This window comes from Camelus dromedarius, chromosome 1 (genome assembly GCF_036321535.1).
Source record: "Camelus dromedarius isolate mCamDro1 chromosome 1, mCamDro1.pat, whole genome shotgun sequence".
NCBI classification, from domain to species: domain Eukaryota; kingdom Metazoa; phylum Chordata; class Mammalia; order Artiodactyla; family Camelidae; genus Camelus; species Camelus dromedarius.
In genome coordinates this window covers 78,475,916-78,488,278 of record NC_087436.1, presented here as the reverse complement: position 1 = coordinate 78,488,278, position 12,363 = coordinate 78,475,916, and the positions used below count along the sequence as shown (strand labels likewise).

Sequence of the window (12,363 nt, the reverse complement as noted above, 5' to 3'; positions counted from 1 at the left end):
TGGCTGATATTTCTTGTGACAGATGAAAATGTCAATGAACTGTTCATGAATTTTCCAACAGAATTACAGAGTATTTTGCTTTTAAATAGATTTTATTTTTTAAGTATGAAAATATCTTACTGCAACAGTTTTTCCCACAAGAAATACCTGCTAGGGAGAACACTGAGGAGTAGCTGAAGCTTTATCTTCTCCAGCCCATCTCAGTATTGGTACTGATATCTTCAACTTACAGATTGTCTCTTCAATTCCTAAGTCACTCCTTGATCAATCCTGAACAAGGTTTTATAAAAATATAATAGCAGGGAGGGGGGCTTTATAATGGTAGACTTAAGTAGGTATAGAATTGCTCATACAGTGGTAGGTTCTGTATCCAGGGTGCTTGGAGTAATGCTTCGGTTGTCAGGCAGAGCTGTGCTTTGGGGGAATGCAAACTTTAATGCAGATACAGTATTTACCAAGATAGTTATTTCTTTTATATGATGATTCATCCTAATACTAGCATATTGACCTCTTCTTGACCACTTTTCCACATATTCTTACTTGGCCTCCAGCCTCACTTTCAAGAGACCCAAGTTGCCTGATGTTAAAATAAGACAGGAGAAATGCAGTTGTCCAGGAAGTAGTAAAAAATATCTCTAGAGCATGTGGCAAAGTTTTCCTGGTGTGGCCCAACTCATATCCACTCTCTCTGAATTCTTAGAGTCTTCCTTATACCTAGGGAGACAATTTGCACCCTATGCTCAACATTTCCTCTTAACTTTTCTTCAGCTTCTTGAGTTCTCCACAGTATCAGAATATGGATCTATGATGCTGTTGATGGCTGGTGTTGGAGTATGGGGAAGACATTTAATGTTGTTCCAAGAAATAAATAAAACCACAGACACTTTTGGTGCAGGTCCCCAGAAGTCAAGCTATTATTTCTTAAAGTTCTGCAATTTAAGTTGGTCTCAGTAGGGTGGTTCTTCTGCTCCACATGGTGACTGCTGAGCTGGAGTATTTAAGATGGCTTCTTTACACACATGTTTGGTGCCTGAGCTGGAAAGGCTGCAAGAGCTGACTGCTAGCTAGGCATTTCTCTCTCTCTCTCCACAAGGTCTCTCAACTAGGGTAGCTGGACTTTTTTACACGGTGGATCAGGGCATCAAGAGAGACCATTTCAAGAGGGCAAACCCTATTGTGAAATCACTTATTGAGCTTCTTCTGCTTGCATCATACTTGCTAATGTTCATTGACCAAATTAAGCCACATGGCCCAGCCTAGACTCAATGTGGAAAGGCTTGAATACTGAAGGTATGATTCACTGGGGGTTGCCAATCCAACAGTCTATCATATGGGGGTAATATGCTAAATTTACATGAAGTTTATAGATGAAACAAATGATTTCAAGATAAGTTTGCTTTTGTGGTGGGCCAGGATTCATCTACTGCAGATGATACGTTTACTTTTTTTTCTGCTACTGAGGACTGACCAAGCCAGTTTGGTGTGCACAGCTATTAGGTTCTTGTTGGTACATCTTGGGAGTTTTAATGGTTGACAGTAATGAGGGTTAATTACTCTCTCATAACCTTGTATCAGGTTATTAGGAAAGCAAGTCTCAGACCAAATTCTGCTACTCATATAGACATTTCTGCAAGCAGGCACAAAACAATCATAAACCACTTCTGCAAGCATCATTTAGGGATATCACCTAGGGCTCCATTCCTAAGGATAAAGATTCCAGGGCTCACTAGAGTTTTACCTCATGTTTTTGAAAGTATGGGGAGTGTCTATAAAATGTTATAGTCAGTTCACATTTCCCTACTGCCACTAATTTCCCAAATGAAAGCCTCATTTTTATCAATTAACAAGCCACTAATTCCACCAATGAAAACCCAGTTCTAACATTGTGCTGATTAGGAATGCTCTTGCATTGAAGGGAGAAAATAATGACTAAAGACCTTTTAGTCATTGCCTCTAGTGTATGACTTTTCTAATAACACTTAGCTAATTATCCCCAGAATGTAGATTTCTGATTAGGGCAACATCCTGCCCCAAGAGTGTAATTGCTTCTGACATACACTGTCTATACTAAAGAATATTAAAATAAAGCATAGATACCATAACATGTGCTTTAAAGGGTGCTTTGGTAGAAAAGTTTGAGACAGTTTCACCAGAGTACAAGAAATTAGGACCTTGAGGTTAAGATTTGTGGAGTCATTGCTTTTGGAGGCAACAACATCTCAGTTCTCAGGTAACTGTTTCCAAAGCTAAGTCTCAGGTACATATGAGAAGCCCATAATTTAAAGATGTATTAAAATATTTAATCTATTTATTTAATTGTATTTTTATTATCTATTTTCAATCATGCACAAAAGAAGAAGCTGTACCTATCACCCAGCTTCAGTGATTATGAATGATGACCAACTATCTCTACCCCTCTCCTCCACTTCCATCCCAGTGCATTGAAGTAAACCCCAGATATGTCATTTCATCTGTAAATACTTCACTGTATATTTCTAACAACAGGTAAGGATTCTTCTATTAGCATAATGCAATTAATACACCTAAAAATAAATAGTTCCACAATATGAAGTCAGTATTCACATTTCTTTGAATCATAAATATCTATTTATAATTGTTTTGTTTGATATTGGATTCAAACAAGGTTCATAGATTACATTTCGTTGATATGCACCTTGGGTCCTGTATTTCCTTCTTTTTTGTTGTATATATATATTTTTATTAAAGTATAGTCAGTTTACAATGTTGTGTCAATTTCTGGTGTACAGCATAATGCTTCAGTCATATGTGAACATACATATATTCGTCCTCATATTCTTTTTCACCGCAAGTTACTACAAAATATTGAATATAGTTCTCTATGCTATACAGTGTAAACTTGTTGCTTATCTATTTTATATATAGTAGTTAGTATCTGCAAATCTTGAACTCCCAATTTATCCCTTCCTACCCACCTCCCCCTTGTAACCATAAGTTTGTTTTCTATGTTTGTGAGTCTGTTTCTGGTTTGTAAATAAGTTTGTCTTTTTTTTTTTTTTTAGACTTCACATATAAGTGGTATCATATGGTATTTTTCTTTCTCTTTCTGGCTTATTTCACTTAGAATGACAGTCTCCAGGTCCATCCATGTTGCTGCAAATGGCATCATTTTATTATTTTTTGTGGCTGAATAGTATTCCATTGTATAAATATACCACAGCTTCTTTACCCAGTCATCTGTGGATGGACATTTAGGTTCTTTCAATGTCTTGGCTATTTTAACTAATGCTGCTATGAACATTGGGGTGCATGTATCTTCTCGAATTATGGTTCCCTCTGGATATATGCCTGGGAGTGGGATTGCTGGATCATATGGTAAGTCTGTTTTCAGTTTTTTGAGGACTCTTCATACTATTTTCCATAATGGCTGCACCAAACTACATTCCCATCAACAGTGTAAGAGGGTTCCTTTTTCTTCACAGCCTCTCCAGCACTTATCATTTGTGGACTTTTGAATGATGACCATTCTGACTGTTGTGAGGTGACACCTCTTTGTAGTTTTGATTTGCATTTCTCTGATAATTAGCAATTTGAGCATTTTTTCATGTGCCTATTGGCCATTTGTATGTCTTCATTGGAAAAGTGTTTGTTTAGTTCTGCCCATTTTTGGATTGGGTCGTTTGGTTTTTTTATTATTAAGTTGTGTGAGCTGTTTATATATTCTGGAAATTAAGCCCTTGTCAGTCTCATCTTTTGCAAACTTTTTCTCCCATTCTGTAGGTTGTCTTTTTGTTTTGCTTATGGTTTTAAGTTTAATTCAGTCCCATTTGTTTATTTTTGCTTTTATTTCTATTGCCTGGGTAGACTGCCATAGAACATTGCTGAGATTTATGTCAGATAATATTTTGCCTATGTTTTCTTCTAGGAGGTTTATAGTGTCTCGTCTTATGTTTAAGTCTTTAAGCCATTTTGAGTTTATTTTTGTGTATGATGTGAGGGAGTGTTCTAACTTCATTGATTTATATGCAGCTGTCCAGTTCTCCCAACACCATCTGCTGAAGAGACTGTCTAAAAATACAGAAGGAACACTTCATAAATCTGCATATCATCCTTGTGCAGGGACCATGCTAATCTTTTCTGTATCATTCCAATTTTAGTATATATGCTGCTGGAGCAAGCACAGGTCCTGTATTTCTTGACATATACCTAGAACTGAGCTTCCTAATCTCAGCACTATTAACAATTTGGACTGGATAATTATTTGACTTGCGGAACTGTCCTGAGTATTGCAGGATATTTAGCAGCATCCCTGGTCTCTACCTACTATATGCCAATAGCACCAGACCCCACCCTCCCTTTCCCCACCATGTGAAAGCCAAATATGTCTCTAACCATTGGCTAATGTCTCCTAGGGGCAAAATTTCCCTAGTTGGGAATAATTGATCTAGCATTCATGTTTAATATTTAAAATATTTCACAGTTGATATTGTATATTTTTTACTGGGTCATCTCAAAAAGAACAAAACAATTGGTTTTTAATTAGTGGGTCCAAGTATTGTCTACCTGATTCGTCCACGCTATAGTTTCTCATTTATCTTTCACCCAAGGAGTTTAATAGTCATTGATGATCATCACCTATTTCCATTGTTTTATTAGGGATTACAGAATGGGGATTTTGTAATTTTATCATTATTTCTACATTTCCTAGCTGGGACTCTTCCATAAAGGAGAATGTTTCCTCATCAATGATTTGATTACACTGTAAATGAAGAAACACTGGTTCCTATACTCATACCACTCCAAGGTTCAGCCTCACAAGACTGCTCCCGTTTCACATGGCAGTTTTAAGTCCCAGGTTGTCACTTGTACTTCTGGCCAACTGGCTTTAAATTGGGGGTCCCATGATCCTCTACTTGGGTTCATTCTTGAACCTAGAGTGGCTCACAGAATTCAGGGAAACACTACTTTCTAGATCACCAGTTTATTATAAAGGTACAACCCAGGAACAGCCAAATGGAAGAGACGCATAGGGCAAGGTTTGGGGAAGGGCCCAGAGCTCCCATGCACTCCTTGGGCATGCCACCTTCCCGGCATGTCTATGTGCTCACCTACCTGGGAGCTCTCCAACCACATTATTCAGGGTTTTTATGGAGGTACTGTCACATAGGTGTGATTGATTAAATCCTTGACCATTCATGATTGAACTCAATCCCCTGCCCCTCTCCCTTTGGAGTTTGGGGGTTGGAGCTGAAAGTTTCAACCCTCCAATCAGGTGGTTGGTTCCTACCAGCTCCTACCCTCCAAGTTACATCATTAGTTCCTCATTACTGTAGGTGTGGTTGAAGGGGGTTTATTATGAATAACAAAATACACTCTTTTCACACTGTCATTCAGGAAGTTACAAGGGTTTCAGGAGCTCTGTGCCAGGAACTGGTGATGAAGACCAAATGTGTATTTCTCATTATATCACAATATTGCAGTGTACTCCCTAGTCTTTGAGCACAGATCCCTCACAGTAAAATGATCATGAAAGTCAAAAGATCCTGGCACATTACTAGAATCCATTCAGTCATTAATAATTATCCTGTCTATCAACATATTGTATGGAAATGTCTCCGAGGGAGAGCCCACTCAGGTTTACAGTCTTTTATTCAACCTTTTTTTTTTTTTTTAACATTTTTTATTGATTTATAATCATTTTACAATGTTGTGTCAAATTCCAGTGTTCAGCACAATTTTTCAATCTTGTCAGGTTCTAATACAGGAGTGGTCTCAGCAATATATGTTCTTCATCGTTTTTTTCACTTAACAATGTATCTAAGAGAATATAACAGGGATTACCCACAGCAGCCCTATGGACCAGACAGTTTTTGTTTTGGGAGACTGTCCTGTGCACTATAGGATGTTTAGTAGCATCCCTTGCCTCTACTCATTAGATGCCAGTAGCACTTCTGTCTGCCATTAGACAATCAAAAATGTCTCCAGACGTTGCCAGATATCCTTTGGGAGGCAAAATCATCCCTAGCTGAGAACCAGTGCTTTATAACAATATTGAGAGCTTTCTCCTTTCTTTTTACAGCAGCATTGTACTCCATTTTGTGAATGTACTGTAGTTTATTCAAGCAGTTCCCTATAGTTGGGCATTTAGGTTGTTTCTAGTCTTTCACTATTACAAAAAAAGGCTGCAGTAAATGGTGTCATGCCTACATCATTTTACGTTTTTGCTAGTGTATTTTTGGTAGGATTCCTAGATGTAAGATTGCTGGGTCATTGGGTAAGTGTGTATGTAATCTATCCAGATATTGCCCCAATTCCCCTCCCTGGGTATTGCTCTATTGTTATTTCCTACAGCAAGGTATGGGAGAGCATGTTTTCCCATAACCTCATTGTAGAGCATATTGTTAAATATTTGGAATTTTGTCCATATATTTAAGAGGCATTTGCTTTTCTTTTTCTGTGAATTATATCATTAACTCATTTTCTATAGGTATTTCCGGCCTCTAGAATCATTAAGACCTCATTCTATATTAGAGATGTTAATACTTTATGAGTGATATATTGCAAACCTCCCTCCCTCAGTTTGTGTTTGTCTTTTGATTTTGCATATGTTATTTTTTTTAATACAAAAGTTGCTATTTTTATGTGGTTACGTTTATCCCTTTTCCTTTATTGCTTCTGGATTTTTATATTGAAGAAAATTTTCCCCATCTCCAGGTTATAAAAGAATGACCCATGTTTTCTCCTAATACGTGTGTATGTGTGTGTGTATGTATGTATTAAACATTTAGATCCATTTAATTTCTATTCTTGCATATAGTGTGAGAAACAGTTTTATTTATTTTTCTGTATAACTTAACAGCTTTCCATCAGACAGTTCATTTTTTTCTGCACTGGTTTGAGATTCTGCTTTTGTAACATCCTAAACTTCCATGTTCTGTTTGGTGTGTTTTTGGATTTTCATTTCTTTTCCTGCTGCTCTATCAACTCATGTGCCTACACTGAAGTCTTTATGTTTTAATATCTACTAATATCTACTATCTGCTCCACTGTTTTGTTTTGTTTTTAGTGTTTCCTTGGATGTTCTTGCTTGTTTGTTCTTTCAAATAAAATAAATAATCAACTTATCTAGCTCTGGGGAAAGAACAATATATATTTTTATTGAGATTATGTTAAAGTCACTTAGGGAGAACTGGCATTTTCATGATGCTAAATTTTCCTATTCAGAAATACAATGTCTCTCCACGTATTCAAGCCCATCTCTGTGTCTTTCAGGAGTATTTTATAGTCTATAACTTTGACTGTCATATCATGTAGAGGGTAAGGCTGTCCTTCTCCCATTCCCACACAACTTCCAAGCACATACATGTTTTGAAATGCATCCTCTCACTTTTGCAGCCGTGATCATCTAAACCCGATTCTACCTTTCTGAAAATTGGGGATGTAGGGAGAAGAATTGCATGTGGAGTGGTAAGAGTATGGGCTTTGGAGCTGGGTTGCCTTTGTTTTGAATTTGGCATCATCACTTATCAGCTCTGTGAGCATGGGCAAGTCTGCATTGGCAAAAGAGATTTTCACCTTTTATAGTAATAAGGGCCGAAAGAGAGAACATATGTAAAGCAGCTAACACAGTGCCTGGCATGAGTAAGAGCTCATTTTCAATGGTAGCTGATCCTTGTTGGCACTAAATCATCATCCCAGTAACTCTCCTGGTCATGAACAATTTCCAGTATGGGACTGAAAACCGTATCATTGGCCTTCCATGTGTTTGAAATAGGGGCTTCGTACACTGCATATGTATTTTAAAAAATAAATCCATCCATCTTCTGTCTATGTTAATTTCGTTGGTGCCTGGCAATACCATGCTGTTTTGAGGTTTTCCTTTTTTTCCCATAAGTTGGCATTTTTTTCAGACTTTCTATTTTGTCTCCTTTTTTACAAAATGCTGGAATAACCTGCAAGCTGTGGCAGAGGCTTCGCTCATCTGAACAGTGATGGATCATCTTTTCAGGAAGCCATCCATCCACAGCAGCTAACAAGAATATGGAGTGGGGCAGAAGTGGGAGGGGGTCTGAAGGTCACTTTACTTGGTTCACTGAGTACTTGCTGGGAACCCTTTTGATTGATGTTGTGGAAATTTCTGCTGACTGCATCACTATTTCAGGACAGGGTTGACTTGCATTCCTCGAGCTGATGTGTGATTTTAGTTGAGAATCAGCATTTTAAACTTTTGAAGAGCGACATTAATTGAGCAGCCACTGTCTACTGAGCACTATGCAACAGAGTTAAAACTAAGTAGAAGAATCAGTGATGGGCTGTTCCAGACTAGGGGGTGGGGTTAGGCATGGCCCTGCTCTAGGGACATGGACCCATCTGGCTGATCGGTTTATAGACTGGAGGAAGGTGGGCTGATGAGTGCTCAGTGACCATGGTGGGTGCGGGGCTGGAAGTGCTGGTTCACCAGGGAAGAGTCATCACAGGGAAACCAAGGTCAGGAGCATGAATGAAGTTCGGATCCTTTACTGGAGAACAGGGAATGAAGTTTGGTGCTGTGGCCAACAGAGCAAGAAGAGGCAGTCTGCAGTCTGAAAAGCTTGGCTGACGCTGTGGAAACTGAGCAGATGGTGGGACAGGAGTTAGGCCAAGCTCAGAGGCAGGTAGCCAGTGTTTCTCTTGGGAGTGGGTTGTGATGACAAGGTGTGAGGTGCAGTGCCACCTTTTTCAAAGGGCAGCACAGGACTTCCTTGGAGTCAAGCCATTAAGGAGCCGTCCCTCATCTTAAAGGGACCCTGTCATCAGGGTCAAAGAGCATCGGAGGGTGGGGCGAACAGTCTCCATACACTCCAAGTGAGCCTGCTGTACATGGCAGGGACAGAACCATAATAATAACAATAGCACCTTCATCTATTTAGTGCTGTTAATACTTTAGAGTGCTTTCTCCTCTTCTACTGCACATACATAAAGTGGTACCCTTCCCCTGTGAAGATAATACCAATGGCTTCCCATTAACTCTGTTCTTGGCGTTGTTTTTCCAGAAGTGGTTATGGGCTTGAATTTATTAAACCACACTTCCTGGTCTCCTGGTAACCTACAGGAGTTAGAGGTGTCAGAGTGAAACTATGTATTGTCTGTGTACTCACACTTCTGTGAATCTGCATACACACGTTCATTTATTCAACTAAAATTTCTTTTTTTTAATATTTCTTTTTTTTATTAAAATGTAGTCAATTTACAATGTTAGTTTCAGGTATACAGCAAAGTGATTCAGTTATACATATACATACATACATACATATATATATATGTATATTTAGTTTCTTTTCCATTATAGCTCATTACAAGAAATTGAATTAAGTTCCTTGTGCTACACAGTAGGTCCTTTGTTTATCTATTTTATATATAGTAATGTGAATCTGTTAATCCCAAACTCCTAATCTATCCCTCCCTCTACCCTGTCCCACCTGGTAACCCCAGTTTGTTTTCTTTGTCCTTGTCAACTAAAAATTCTATTGTGCACCTACTAGGTAGCAGGTAGTGCATTGGTGCTATAGATATACAACTATCTCTCTGTAAGAGATATGTCTCTGCGTTTATTATCCTAAAATATCACCTCTTATCCAGAGGTCAGACTGATGGCAGCTTCAACCACTCAGAACATAAATTGGAAAAAGGCAATGAGAGAGGCTTGAAGGTGCAAACTGCTGAAGACTTCATTCCGCAGGAGAGACAGAACTGCCTCAGGCAGCTGCTCAGAACAACTGTGTGTATAACACGGCAGATGATCGCAGCAGGACTCACTGACCGCAGGAGAAATGATAGCTGACAGCAGAGGGAGGAGACAGACGAACTCTGGAGAGTGGAATAATTTCTTTTGACTTCTCCCTCATTCTTCAGTACAATGATCTGAGCCATTTAGTTTAGGAGGAAACAACCACAAGAGCTACAGTAAACTTTGAGAGCAGTACTGAAGTAAATAGCACCATAATTGATGTTCATAATGCTACTAGCTCAAATTTGCATAGCTTTTCTTTTTTCTTAAACACAATTCATCACATTACGTGTAACATTACATTAAGTCAACACAAAATCCCTATGGCAGCACATCAGAATCTTTATATGTGTAACTGAATCACTTTGCTGTACACCTGAAACTAACACAGTATTGTAAATCAACTATACTTCAATAATAGTAATAATAAAAGAATCACTTAGAACGTTTGTTAAAACGCAGATTGCTGGACCCCACTTGTAGAGTTTCTGATTCAGTAGATCTGTGGTGGGGCCTCCAGCTCTGCCTTCTGAACAAGTTCCCGTGTGCTGCTGCTGCTGCTGCTGGCTCAGGGCCATACTTCGAGAACCACTGCCCTATAGGGTATGTTTGGCTTCTTGATTACTACTGCCTGTATTTTACATGGGAGGAAAGGGGATTCTGAGAACTTGGATGACCTAACTAAGGTCACACAGGTGGCAGCTTTCAGACTCAAATTCGGATCTTCTGAGAATAAGCTATGATGCTTTTTCAACTACATGCTGTTGTTTCAGATTTATCCCTTAAGCATTAAGGGAGGGTTTTATACATTTTAGATTTTCATCAAAATACTTGCAATTGAAAACATTGCCATTCTGGCTATTATCAAAAAAGACAAGAGATGACAAATGGTGAGGATATGGAGAAGAGGGAACTCTTGTACACTCTTGGGGGGAATGTAAATTGGTGTAGCCACTATGGAAGACAGTATGGAGATTCTTCAAAAAATTAAAAATAGAACTATCATATGATCAGCACTCTAATTTCTGGGTATATATCCAAAGGAAATAAAATCACTATCTTGAAGAGATTTGCACCCTCCTGTTCATTGCAGCATTATACATAATAGCCAAGATATGGAAACACCCTAAGCATCCATTGATGGATGAATGGATAAAGAAAATGTTGTCTATATATATAATATTATTCAGCCATAAGAAGAAGGAAATCCTGTCATTTGTGACAACATGAAATCTTGAGTGCATTATGCTAAGTGAAATAATCAGGCAGAGAAAGACAAACACTATATGATCTCACTTATATGTGGAATCTAAAAAAGCAAAACATAGTAACAGTAGATTGCTGATTGTCAGGGGCTTGGAGGTTGGAGAAATGGTGAGACATTGTTCAAAGGGTATAAACTTCAAGTTATAAGATGAATATTTTCTGGGGATCTAATGTGTAGAATGGTTTCTACAGTTAACAATACTGTATTGTTTCCTTTAAAGTTGCTAAGAGAGGAGATCTTAAATGATCTCACCACACATACATAAAGGTAACTGTGAAGATGGATGTATTCACTAACCTTACTGTAATAATCTTTTCAAGTGTATACATATATCAGATCATCACATATCCACCTTAAACTTAGACAATATTACATGTGAATTATATCTCAATAAAACTGGAAAAAAATTGCCATTTTAGTTTATTAGAACATTTGTGTATAAGGCATATATTTGTCCTTCAGAATGCTGGATGGGGTTTTTGGTATGTCCAGCCCCTATAAAATTTAGAACATTTATTAAAAAAATTTTTTTTAATTGAAGTGTAGTTGATTTACAATATTAGTTTCAGGTGTACAGCAAAGTGATTCTGCCATACATATTATAACACTTAGAACATTTGAATTAAGAGCTAAGAAATTAAGATGAGTGGATGGAAAATGAGCACAAGGAGGAAGAGGGTTTTGGATTGATTTGGTTTTGGATTTGGGGCAAGTGAAAATCCTTTGGAAAAGAGCCATGAAAGGGAGAAAACATGAGATTTAGGAATGCGATCAGAAGGAAACTAGTATTTTAGGGGCATTTCCCTGCACAGATAATTCACCTAGAATGCTGTAATCAAATATTGACGTTGACTTCATGTTGCTCTTCTCTAGGTGGAACCTGCAGTGGTCTGTTCCAATGGAACAACCATTCTATTTCCAGGGTTGGGATGTCTGAGAAAAGTCTATTCTGTTCATGTTTCTGTGCCCATTTTCCTTCTCTATAAGTGATTTCCTCTCATCCTTTGCCCCAAGTCCTTTCTGAATCAATTAAAGACTTTGGATGAAGCCTCCTAAGAAGGAATCTCTAAAGGCATCTTAATTAAAATTCTGGATCACATCATCCACGTGGTTTCTTTTCAAGACCTCAGTGATAGTTACCTCTAGTGCAAAGAAATGACATTATTCTCTCAGGCTGTGTAAGCAGAATTCAGTCAGGAAAACAAAACCACTGTAGGTATTTTAAACATGAAGAGATTTAATACAGGGATTGAGGTGTTTACAAAACCATGAGAAAGGCTGGAAGAGTGAAAATCCTGGAGACTGCCACTAGCTTCAGGCTCACTGCTACAAAGAAGTGAAGAGTTGCTGC

General features: G+C 38.2%; 1 long non-coding RNA gene and 1 other non-coding gene across 2 annotated transcripts in view; one reads left to right on the top strand and one right to left on the bottom strand.

Annotated features, from left to right (window-relative positions):
* The window catches only part of LOC116156510 (uncharacterized), a 156,368-nt gene that overhangs the window by 77,260 nt on the left and 66,745 nt on the right, over window positions 1-12,363 (top strand). The window lies entirely within an intron of this gene.
* On the bottom strand, window positions 4,054-4,160 carry LOC116149140 (U6 spliceosomal RNA). Its single transcript, XR_004132762.2, has one exon. It is a non-coding gene; the product is annotated as a U6 spliceosomal RNA (small nuclear RNA).